This window comes from Equus przewalskii, chromosome 30, assembly GCF_037783145.1.
Source record: "Equus przewalskii isolate Varuska chromosome 30, EquPr2, whole genome shotgun sequence".
Lineage (NCBI taxonomy): Eukaryota > Metazoa > Chordata > Mammalia > Perissodactyla > Equidae > Equus > Equus przewalskii.
In genome coordinates this window covers 27,888,147-27,900,854 of record NC_091860.1, presented here as the reverse complement: position 1 = coordinate 27,900,854, position 12,708 = coordinate 27,888,147, and the positions used below count along the sequence as shown (strand labels likewise).

The window sequence follows — 12,708 nt, the reverse complement described above, 5'->3', positions numbered from 1 at the left end:
CCTGAGAAGGAGCTCTAACTCCTCTTGACTTTGCTCTGATGATCCCCTTACAGGGCTTCCAGATTCAACCCGATCAGTGGGGCAAAGAAATCCCTATTTATAACCATAGAAATTAAATGGCAACCAAAGGGATGGGAGAAAATATTTTCAAACCACAAAGGGGTTAATATCCTAAATATACAAGGAACCCATAATACTCAATAGCAAAAATTATGTAAATAAAGCAACTTAAAAATAGGCAAAGGACTTGAATAGACATTTTTCCAAAGAAGACATATAAATCACCAATGAGCACCTAAAAAATTGCTCATTGTCACTATTCATCAGGGAAATACAAAGCAATACCACAATGAGATATCACCTTCCATTTGTTAGTATACCTATCATCAAAAAGAAAAGAGATAACAAATATTAACAAGGATGTAGAGAAAAGGGAACCCTTGTGCACTGTTAGTGGGAATTTAAAGTGGTACAGCCTCTAAGAAAAATAGAGTGGAGGTGCCTCAAGAAATTAAAGCTAGAATTACCATATGATGCAGCAATTCCACTTCTGAGTATTTTTATAGAGGAAATAAAATCGTTATCTCAAAGAGACATCTGGACTCTCATGTTCATTTTAGCACTATTTCCAATAGCCAAAATATGAAAATAACCTCTGTCTCCATTGATCTATGAATGGATAGAGAATATGTGGTATATACATATATGGAATATTATTCAGCTTTGAACAGCAATTTGTCTTTACTGAGACTGATAAATTTTCTGTATGAGCTTGCCATCTCTTTTCACAGTCCCTCAGATAGCATTACCATGTAAGGGCTGCAGAGAGTTGACTTTATCATTATAAGAACCCATGTAACATGGACTATTTGTTCTATTTTCTGTAGCCCTTTTCTGTCTTTAACAACAGTAATAAAAAAGGATATAACATAGGTAAAACATACTCTACACTTAAGATATAATGGTGGATACAATGCATAATTATGTCATTGCAAACAAACTGGCCCTCTCTGAGAACTATTAGCCATTGCTACTTCATGTCATAGCTCTGCCAAGATGGAACATATTGGTCACCATCATTTATGGGGGCAATCCCTCCCAATCAACCCCAAAGTTGCCCCTACCTCACCGTGACTAGATGTTGACACTTTAAATATACTGTAGTCGACCATGTGGAAGTGTTACAGGCTCTTAATACCAGCCCTGATATCAGTTCCCCCCCATTGAACCCAGCGTATATGGGGTTAAAACTAAAACCCAGGACGCCCTTTCCGTGCTTCTCTAGCTCCACTCATATGTAAATACCTTTTTCTTTAACCTTTGACTAAAAGCCCAGGTGGCCTGGAGTTGAAGGCACACTAAAGTTCAGCTAATATGTGTCCTTGAAGTTTGCCAGGAAAGCCGCTGTCTCAAGAATATCAAGGAGCGGAGGCTTCCCAGACCTCAACTCCTCCTCGACTCCCAGTGCTCAAACCCGCCTCAAACAGGAAGAAGAGACAACAGATGCCTGATGTGGATTAAGGCTGCCCCAACTAGAAAAGCCCAAGGTGACCTGGCCTACATGCCAAACTATACGACCCAGTGGACTTTTTTTATGGTATAAATTAGGACCGCCCCAGGGAGAGAAGCCCAGGGCATCCTCACCTACATGCCGATCTATATGGCCAGATTCGTATCTAAAGTTATATGACCGCACAATAACCAGACCCCATCTGCACTGAAATCATTTAATGACTTTTTACATCATCTTTTCTTTTTTTCCAGTAAAAATAAGTCACGTACCCATGCCTTATAAAATTAGCCCTAACCCTCAACTCAGGGCAGCAGCAGGAGCGCTGACGGCCCGTGGGTCTTGTCCCCATGCACCAGCTCTGCCTGCCCATGGGTCCTGTCCCCATGCCAGCGGGGGCAGCAGAAGCGGCAGCAGCAGGAGCTCTGACTGCCCGTGGGTCCTGTCCCCATGCCAGTGGGGGCAGCAGCAGGAGCTCTGACTGCCCGTGGGTCTTGTCCCCACGCACCAGCTCTGCCTGCCCATGGATCCTGTCCTCATGCCAGTGGGGGCAGCAGCAGGAGCTCTGCCTGCCCATGGGCCCTGTCCTCATGCTATTCCACACTATTCTCTAAATAAAAGAGCACCACTGCCAGATCTTGAGAGTCTAAGAAATCTTTCTTTCGACTCCTCGGCTCACCGACCCCGCATCATGCCCACCTGCCATCCTCCTATCTCACCATCCCCCCGACCTGCTGCAAGCAGCCTCTCAAGGCCCAACGCAGGCTGGTGGGAAAAAGCTGACCTGCAGAAGCTACATGCACCTCCTCCCCAACCCAAAACCCCAAATAAAAATCCCTATCCGTTCCTCATCGGGGAGCTAGCAATTTTTGAGGCATGAGCCCTTGCTTTGCTCCCTGTGCCTGGCAGAGTAAAAAAACCTTTCCTCTTCCACTCAAGACTCCGTTCTCCTTATTTGGATTGGCATCGGGTTCAGGGACCAAACTTTGGGTTACAGAAGTGTGAAGAATACATTTGATGAGAAGCACAATTCTCTCTCCATTATTATTTCATGCCTCCTATGTCTCCTATGTCTTCCTTTCTAACACCTAATGCTTGGAATCATAGTGGCTTTTGATATGACAAAAGGTTTCAATAATGGAAATATTTGGTAAATTATTTGGCAAATCCTTCTGGCCCTGAGAAACCTAAAGCAAAGCTGCTACAAAGTAGTCACATTACTTGTCCTTTCCTCCTGTGCCCACTGCCAATCAGGAGTTTCTAACAAAAAGCAGAGTGATTCTGACTGAGTCAGCAGATGAGTGCAGGAAGAGCAGCCTGAGCTTAGATTTTACACCTGTAAGAAATTAGAATAATAATAGTTTACCTAGGAGAGTTTAGGAATTAACAGTAATGCATGGAAGTTACTTAAAATGTGTGGTAGGCATGCAATATATGTTAAATAACCAGCTAATAATGATGACAATCCACTCACAAAATACCCACCCAAGACCATCCCCAGGTTCTATGATTTGCAGAAACAACTCCCAGGAGTCAGCATATAATTGTAGTAATGGATACAATTTGTTTTGTGAGAGGTTGCTAAGAAAATCAACAAAGCGAAAAGGTACATGTAACAATGTCTCAAGAAACAAGGTGAAAGTTTTTAAGAATCTCCTACCAGTGTAGTCACAGAGAACACCCTAAATACAAATTCTATATAAATTTAAAAAGTGTGTATTTAAGAGGCGCAATGTGATGTTTTCATATACATATACATTGTGAAATGATTACCACAATTAAGATAATTAACATATCCTGTACATCACATAGTTAACCTCTTTTTGTGTGCGGTGAGAACACTTAAAACCCTACTCCCTTAGCAAATCTCAAGAATATAATACATTATTATTAACTATAGTCACCATGCTGTACACTCCAGAACTTATTCTGCATTTCTCCAGAACTTATTCATCTTATAACTGACAGCTTGTACCCTTGACCAACATCTCCCCATTTTTCCCACTACCCCTTCCCCAAGCCCCTGGTCACCACTCCTCTACTCTTTGCTTCCATAAGTTTGATATGTTAGGCTCCATATTAAAGTGAGATCATTCAGTATTTGTCTTTCTGTGTCTGGTTTATTTCACTTAGCATAATGTCCCCCAGGTTCATCCATGTGGTTGCCACTGGCATGATTTCCTTCTGTTTTTAGGTTCACTAATATTCCATTTCTTTTTAAATATTTCAGAAACTTTCTTTTCTCAGTGATATTTCTAAGACCGGGATATTCAGTCGACTGCCCTCTGCTGGTCATGCCCTCACCTTTGTTGTATGAGTATCCAAAGGATTATTGAAGCTAAAACTTCAGTGGTGTTCTTGGCTCTTTCCCCTCCTTCATCCAACTTTGCACTACAAAGAAGCCCTATAAACAGTCTCAAGAAAATCTCTGAATGTTTCCTTCTGTTTTATAGATGAGAAATTCGGGCTCAAATTTTAAGTACTAGTCCCTTATCACACAACTAAATAGTCTAAGACAAAATTGGAAGGCAAACTTCTGGCTTCCAGTCCAGTGACTTATATTCTTTGCTCCTCTTATGTCCAAGTTCCAACTCTATCTATGTTCTTCAATCAAAAGAAATAACAAGAACCAAGAATTGAAACTTTGGCCAAGAAGATTGTAGCTTTTTCCCTCAAATGATATATTATTTTCCATTAAGTACAAATTCTCAAGCAGTAGGAGAGTTTTGAGGGAAATTACAGGTGGAATATTTATTTCTCGCCACTCAGTAGGCTATCACACAGCAGAACAGCAACTTTCTTGCATCATTTGTCATTCCCTTATCTCCAGGACCTTTTACCACAAATTTTTCTCTGGATCATGTCTTCTTTGTGGGAGAAAAGATTTTCAATTACAGAAATATGCTGAGAAAACTACTCCAAGACAATCATCCTCAAATCATGAGAGCTGATAGTCAGTGTTTTTGACTGCTGAGTTTCATCTCTTTGACAACCTGTAAAATAGATGGCAACTGGATGGAAACTCACAATAATCTGTAGGTGACCTCATCAACAAACCTTGATGCAGAAAGAATACCAACCACTGCGTATCTTTGTATAAGGAATGTTTCTAGCCTGGTTACAAGTACCAGGTGAGACTCCAAGAGTCACATAGGAACTCAATGTCATGACAAACCAAGCTGGATTCCACTCATGCTAGGTTTATTTTCTTTTGAACCCTCTGCTCCAAGACCACAATCGGTACATCTTCAGGTACGTGGGTGCTGAATCCCAGTCCAGGAGTGAAGTGGCCATCAGTTCAACACATCAACATTTGGAATACATTACTGGTTGCTCCTCTTTCTCAGTAGATACTTTTTTAATTATTCCGCCTTCACAGGTTATGTGAATTACTGGAGGATAACACCCAATTCCACTATTCAACTGTCAGTAAATGGATTTTAGGAAGACCAAGGATAAAGGATGAACTGACGGAATGAGAAGGGAATTAGAATCATTTACTTTGATTTTTTTCTCAAGTGTAATCTTAACCAATTTCTATATAATGATAAAGAAATCATTAACTTATTGCACAAGTAATTATTTTATTCAGGATCCTCATACGTTGGGAAATTATTACAAGAAATTTGTTGAACAATTATTGACCATCTGTTCGACTAGAAACATCCAGAAGAGGGAGACAAGTTGGTGGCATCAGCAGACTCTGAACTCACCTCTGCCCATGAACACAACCAAGTCAGAACTATTTTTGGAAAAATTACTCCTGAGACAGAACTGAAAACTGGATTAAAAGAACACCTACAACAAGGCAGAAATTCCACCCTGCAGAGAAAAAAGCCACCTTCATGAGCCATGAAGCTTCAGGGCCAGCCAGCTGGAAGCAACAGTAAGGTACACAGCCTTCCCTGGAGGAGTTGGAGACCTGAGTAGGAGAGTGATGCTGCTACAAGCATCCTTCAGACTCTACAACTGGGACAAATCTCATAATATCTGACTTTGCTGGCTATTAGCTACTACATTAGGGAATAGCCCTAGAAAAGCTATCAGCTTCTTGGATTTGTTGATTATTCATGTCTTACATTCAGCATAGAGAGTTTTTATTCATTATTTCTTCAATTAATCTCTCTGTACCACTCTTTTCCCTCTACTCCTTCTGGGACTCTGATAATGTGTATATAGGTCACATGATGGTATCTTATAAGTCCTTTAAGGTCTGTTCACATTTCTTCATCTTTTTCTTTTATTTAGGCTCCACAGTTTGTATAACTTTTTTGATATTATCATTTTATTCTTATATGATTTACCTGATTTCTTTCAGTTCTTTGTCAAATTTATGCTTTAGCAATTTCATAATATATAAGACAGCTTTTTAAAAACTATTTATCTAAGAAGTCCAATGTCTGCGATTCTTCAGGAACAGTTTCTTTCAATGTATTTTCTCCTTTTTAATGAATCACATTTTCTTGTTATTTTCTTTTGTGTTTTGTATGTGTTCGTTTGTATGTGTTTAATTGTGCATTTGAAAAAAACAGACAATTCTCCCACTCTTTGCAGATTTGTTCCATGTCCTGACAATCTTTCCCTTATTATCTTGGCATGCTCCTGGTCTTGGGATCAGCACAATATGAAAGGTGAATGTATTCATTGATTTGCTCAGCAGGTGTCTTATCTGGTTTGTGTTTGGCTTTTTCAGTTCCCCTGGATGCTTTTTGAATTCTTTGATATCCCTCAGATTCACAGCCCACCTTCTCCTCAGGGGATTTGTATTGTATATTCCACCTCTTCACACTCTAATCTCTTGCCCCTGGCATCTGTACATCTACAGATCCCCCATAGCCATGATGAGCCTTCCCAGATTATTTTCAATTCAGGCTTAGAGTTAAGTGAAACAGACAGCAGTCATTCAGGCAGCCCCCAGATAGATTAGGACATTGTAAATAGGATCTTTCATAATCAGTGTGGTTTGAGAGAGGTAACTGAGAACTGAACTGATACATCTTACAGACCAAGCCTTCACTGTGCCAGGTAGGTGTAGGGTCAAGGGTGAATAAAAACATGATGAAATTTCCCAACACTTTGAATCTGGCTTTTCCCTAATTGTTCACTTTGTTGCTGTGGATCTTTGACCATTTTCCAGAGCTCCTACAAAGTTATTTCAGCCGGTTGGTTGTTGCCCTCTTATGTTTCCATCGTAGAACCCAGAGCTTCACAGTCCATCATTTGGTTGGCATCACTCTAGATGTTCGATTTTAAAGGAAGCCATAATAATATATTGTATTAATGCACCATAATTTCTCTAAATCCTCCCACAATTATTGTAATTTGTTCTTTCCAGTTTTCACTTTCATGAATACTGTTGAGTATGATAAACTATATAAAATTTTCATCAGTTTTCTTAGTAGTTACATCATCAAAGTTTTCTAAAGGTTATATAAATGCATGAAATGTGTAAACACTCTAGGATCCTGTTTGCATACTGGAAATGATATCCAAAAACTGTTAACAATTGAATCTCCAATAAAGGTCTTGCCAGAATGTCACTTTTGGGCACTCTTCCCAGGATTACACCCTTGTTAGTACTGGATATTCTTTTTATAAAGCAACGGAAAAAAAAAAGAAATGTAATTTTGCTGATGGAAAAGGTAAACGGAAAATTTTCTTTCAATTTGAAGTTTTAATATTTGATTGAGGATTAACTTTTTGAAAAATGTTCATTATTAATTCCTCTAAATTGTGTGTATATGTGTATGTGTGTGATCTATAAGATAATTAAGTATGTTAAATGATGTATGGTCAAGCAGGGGCTTCATCATGGCAAAAATATAAGAGATTGGTATCTGGAGGTTTCTAGTCTAACATATGGTGAATAATTTTTTGGTAAGTCTCTTGTAATCATTTACTGATGTTTGCAATCGTGAATAAAACTTCTTGTGCAAGAGTTTAATGATTTCATCACTTTTATATAATAATTCATTGAGATTACTTTTTGATAAAAACAAACAAGCAAGTTAACTGGTTCCAATTCTCTTCTCATTTGACAGGCAACTACTTTAACCTTGCTCCTCCTGTAATCCATTTGCTGATAGTTGGACAGTAGATATGGGTGTCCCTTCCCTTCTGTTCACAATCTGTAAAGGCAGGAGAATAAAACAAAGTCTGCTTAGACAGAAGAGCAAGATGCAATGGAACCCAAATATTGGTGTGTGGAACTAAATGTTGGCTACTTCATTCCTGTACTGGAATTTGACACCTATGCACCCAACAAGGTAACAATAGTGGTCTTGGTGTTGAGAATTCAAAATAAAATGTATGTGGTATAAGTGGAAACTAACCTGGATTGTCAAGTCATTGATTTCCTGTGTGATTCTAGGAGGCTCATTTGGTTCTTGTAACCATGCTAGAGTAATGCCTTATACAAAGAGACAAAGTAGTCAGTGTGCACACTGCATCAGGGTCGGACCATGTTTTCACCCACAGATTATTCTGGGTTTTCCTGACAGTTTCCATCTATTTTCTAGGTTAGCAAAAGAGATGAAAATCAGCAGTCAAGAAGACTGAATTTCAGCTGACTTAATTTGAGGATGATTTCATGGGAGTAGTTTCTCTTTCTATATCTGAAATTCAAGAAATCTTTTCTCTTTTAAGAAGACGTGATCCAGAGAAATATTTCTGATAAAACATCATGGTGAAGAGATGAATTACAAATTGTGGGAAAGAGTTGCTCTTCTGCTGTGTGGTAGACTGCTAAGTGCCGGGTAATAAAGATTCCGCATGTAGTTTCCCTTATACTTATCCTGCTGCTTGGGAATTTATCGCAGATGGAAAATATAATACCATTTGAAATAATAAGCTACTGTCCTCCAGGGCAATGTTTCAGTTCTTGGTCCTTGTTAATGTACTTTTGATTGAAGCAAATAGGCATAGATGGACCTTGGACATAAGAGGGAGCAAAGAGGACAAGATACTAGACTGAAGCCACACAATTGCTTTCAAAGTTTGAACTTAGACTATTTAGTTGTATGAAAATGCAGTAGCACCTAAATTTTGAGTCTCATTTGTTCATATATAAAATGGAAAGAAATATACAAAGAGATGTTTTAGGGATAGATCACAGGACTTATTTATTTTGTAGTGCAAAGTGGGATGAAGGTGAGAGAAGGGTCAAGGATACCATTGAAACCTCAGCTTCGTTAAAACTCTCTTTTCCTCTACATCTAAGGAAAGTGCATGACCAGGAACGGGCAGTTAGAACAATTATCTAGTTGTTTGCAATATCAAGAAAAAAATAAACCTTCTGAAATATTCAAAAAGAAATGGTATATTATTTGGCCTTATAACAGAATGTAATCCTGCCTTTTGCAACCTCATAGGTAACCTGGAGCACATTATGCTGAGTGAAATACAACAGACACAGATTGACAAACTTTGCACGATCCCGCTTATATATGGCATCTAAAAAATTCAAACACTTGGAAGCAGAGAGTACAGGAGTGGTGACCAGGGACTGGGGGAGTAGATAGTGGGAAAAATGAGCGGATGTTGGTCAAAGGGTACAAACTTTTGGTCATGAGATGAAGAAATTCTGGAGAACTAATGTACAGCATAGTGACTGTAGTTAATAATAATGGACTTTTTAAATTTCTATGTACTTTTTATTTAGCATGTTTTGTATGACTACACTGGTAGAGGACTCTTAGAAATAATCCGCTTATTTCTTGTGAGATGTTCCATGTACCTTTTCTTTTTGTTGATTTTGCTTAGTGATCTCTCACAGTATAAATCATATCCATGAGTACAACTATAGGCTGAGTCCTGTGAATTATTTCAGCAAATCACTGAACCTGGGGGTGGTCTTGGAAACCCTGGATGGTAATGATGAAGCAGTGATTGCCCAGGATTGAAGGGATTTCTGGGATGACCCAATTTTTTTACTTACCAGGAAAGACCCAGATAAACTACCATGGGATCTTCAGCACACACACAGAGCTAACCTAAGACATTAGGAACAGCTACCTCTTAGGGAAGTCAGAGTCATGTGGATATCCAATTACTACCTCTAGCTGCCCATTTTGGTTCCTAGAAGCAAAGCTGTGGGGGTCACCAATTAGCTATAGATGCTGTGTTCTGCCATATTGATTCTATCCATTTGTATAATAATGACAAGGAGGTTGGATGGACAATTCAAAGAAAAACTGAAGATGGTCCTATGAAAAGAGAAGATATATTCTACACCTCAAAGGTGCTGTGTGTGGTGTGACAAAATTTGTGACAACATGGATGAAACTTGAGGGCATTATGCCAGGTGAAATAGGTCAGAGGGCAAACACAAATACTGTATGATCTCACTCATAAGTAGAAGTTAAAAATAATGACAAACCTCTAGAAACAGAGATTGGTTGGTGGTTACCAGAGGAAAAGGGGGGAGGCAGGAGAGCAAAAGGGATAGTTAAACACATATGAGTGGTGTTGGATTGTAATTGGTCTTTGGGTGGTGAAGATGTTGTAATCTACACAGAAATTGAAATATATAATGATTTACACCTGAAATTTATATTGCATTATAAACCCCTCTTACTGGAATAAAAAAAATAATAAAAAAAATTAAAAAAAGAAACATGCAGATACCAATCTCTTATTTTTGCCGTGATGAATCCCCTTCTTGATCATATATCATTTGAAACAACAAACTGTCTTACAGAAAATACACACACAAAAACATGCACAATTTAGAGGAATAATTAATGAACATTTTTCAAAAAGTTGAGCATTAATAAAGAGTTAAAGCTTAAAGTTGAAAGAAAATTTGCCTTTATACCTTTCCAAGCAACAGAATTGGTTTTTGTTGTCGTTGTTTTTTAAGTGAATAGCCAATGCTAACGTTGCTGAAATCCTGGAAAGGAGGCAAAAAAAAAAAAAAAAAAGTTCTGCCAAAGTGATTAGCGTAGTATTAATTATTAACAGTTTTTGGATATCACTTGCACTATGCAAACAGATTCTCAGGCTTTGTGTATCTTGTGCTGAACTTTTATACAACTTTTAGAAAACTATGATGAAGCAACTACCAAGAAGCTGATAAACATTTTATGAAATGTTTTTATCTTGCTCAAAATTATTCATTAAAGAAATAACTAGAAACAGCTTAAATTACATTAATTTGGGAAGACTTTGGGAAAATGTGAAGCATAGGTAGAGTAGAATGTTATGAAGTGATTTAAAATTCAACACATATAGTGACAATAGCAAATGGTGGAGTAGGAAGCTCTGAGTTCTCCTGTGGAAACATAAATATTGAACGAGAGACTAGTTGAAATAACTTTATAGGTGATCTGTAAAACAGACAAACAAAGATCTACAACAACAAAGTAGACAACCTCTTAGGAAAAAGCTAGATTAAAAGTGATAAGAAATTTCACCATGCTTTTACTCAACCTTGCCCCTCCCCATGTCTTTCACAGTGCAGGCATGGTTTGCAAGAGGCATCAACCCAGTTCTTAGTTACCTTGCACAAACCAGAGGGAACACCTCTTATTTGTAATGTTCTAACCTGTTTTGAGCCTGCCTAAAAGAGAGTATCACTGTTTTGTCTAATTCTAAGCTTGAACTAAAAAGCAACTAGAATGGCTCCTTACAGCTTCAGGAGAACTATAGACACACAGATGCCAGTGGCAAGAGATTAAGGGTGGAGACATGGAATAGTCCAAGTAAAGCACTGAGAAGAAGCTGGGGTGTAGGTTTTGGGGATATTAAGGCAATCAAAAGGCAGCTATCTATTCAGGGGAGTTAAAAAACCACACACAGGCCATGGAAGAAAAGTATTGAAGGTATCTTCAGCTTTCATGGTGGCCTGATCCCAAGATTGGAGCATGTCTAGCTAATGAGTGAAGGATTGTTAGGACACAGAATAAATCTGAAATGATTGGGTTACATGGATATTTTCTAAAATGCTCATTTAAACACACACATAGCAGAATGTCAGCAACTTGGCAGGTTGAGATATTCCCTTTGTCTCTCCCTCTTTGAGCAACAACTAAATGTAAATTAATTGACCAATTGAGGATAGTCACACAGCAAAACTGGATGCCTGAGAGACTCACAAGGTTATTCATCTGAAAGTGAATGGACTGTGCCCCTGGGGAAGTGGTTGAGACAGGTGAGCACTCCTCTACCATTACCAGGCAGCCCTGTGCACACATGTAAATGCTTTCCTGGCCTGGGGGAGATAGCACCATCTTGCTGGGGTCTCATTGAGTGGCCTAGCCTTGGACTCTGTGAAGAAGTCCCACTCTTCAAGCACAGTGGAATTCACAATCTCAAGAAATGGTGGCAGCAGATCCATACATGCATGAACATGCTTTCCGAGCCAGGAGGAGCATCCATAGTACTGCTGGGCCCCACAAGTGGGAATGTGCCTTGGCAGGACTGCAAGAAGAGGCAGTGGGGGCCCTGAGACTGCATGCAAATGCTTTCCTAGGTGGTGGCAGCACCTGCAATAGCCCCACACATTCTAGCAGATTCAGTGGGATGAGAAACACTGCTCTTGCTTCCCCTTCATGGTAGAAGGAGGAATTTGCAACCTGATACTACCACAAATGTGCCAGGAAAGGATTAGTTCATCAAATATCATGAGAAAATACAGCAACAATTCAGAGCAGAAGGAAAATGACAAGTTACTAGAAACCCATACTGAACGCACAGAAATTTGCAAGCTAAATGATAGAGAATTTAAAATAACCATCATAGAGGAACTCAATGAGCTACAAGGCAACTCAGAAGGACAATACAATGATCTCAGGAATAAAATTAATGAGAAGGAATGCTACACCAAAGAGACTGAAGCTCTAAAAAAGAAAAACTAATCAAGCAGAAATTATGGATATAAGGAACATGATTAATGAGTTAAGAAATAATCCGGAATCCTTAAATAAATAGAGCTAATATTGCGGAGGAAAGAATTAGTGATTTAGAGGATAGAAATGTAGAAATGCTTCAGATGGAGGATGAGAGAGAAATAAGACTAAAAAAATAACAGAAATCTTCGAGAAATATTTGACTCAATTACAAAAAACATCACAAGTGTTATAGGTATTCCAGAGGAAGAGGAGAAGGAGAAAGGAGTATAGAGCTCAAAGAAACAGTAGCTGAGTACTTCTCAAACCTGGGGAAGGCACCAGATTTACAAATACAGGACACCAATAGAA

At 38.8% G+C, this 12,708-nt stretch overlaps 1 long non-coding RNA gene across 1 annotated transcript; it reads left to right on the top strand.

Moving 5' to 3' along the window:
• The first annotated feature begins 5,178 nt into the window (after positions 1-5,178).
• Positions 5,179-10,124, top strand: LOC139080564 (uncharacterized). Its single transcript, XR_011535176.1, has 5 exons — positions 5,179-5,401; positions 6,065-6,141; positions 7,552-7,776; positions 8,029-8,265; positions 8,881-10,124. It is a non-coding gene; the product is annotated as an uncharacterized lncRNA (long non-coding RNA).
• Positions 10,125-12,708: the final 2,584 nt, after the last annotated feature.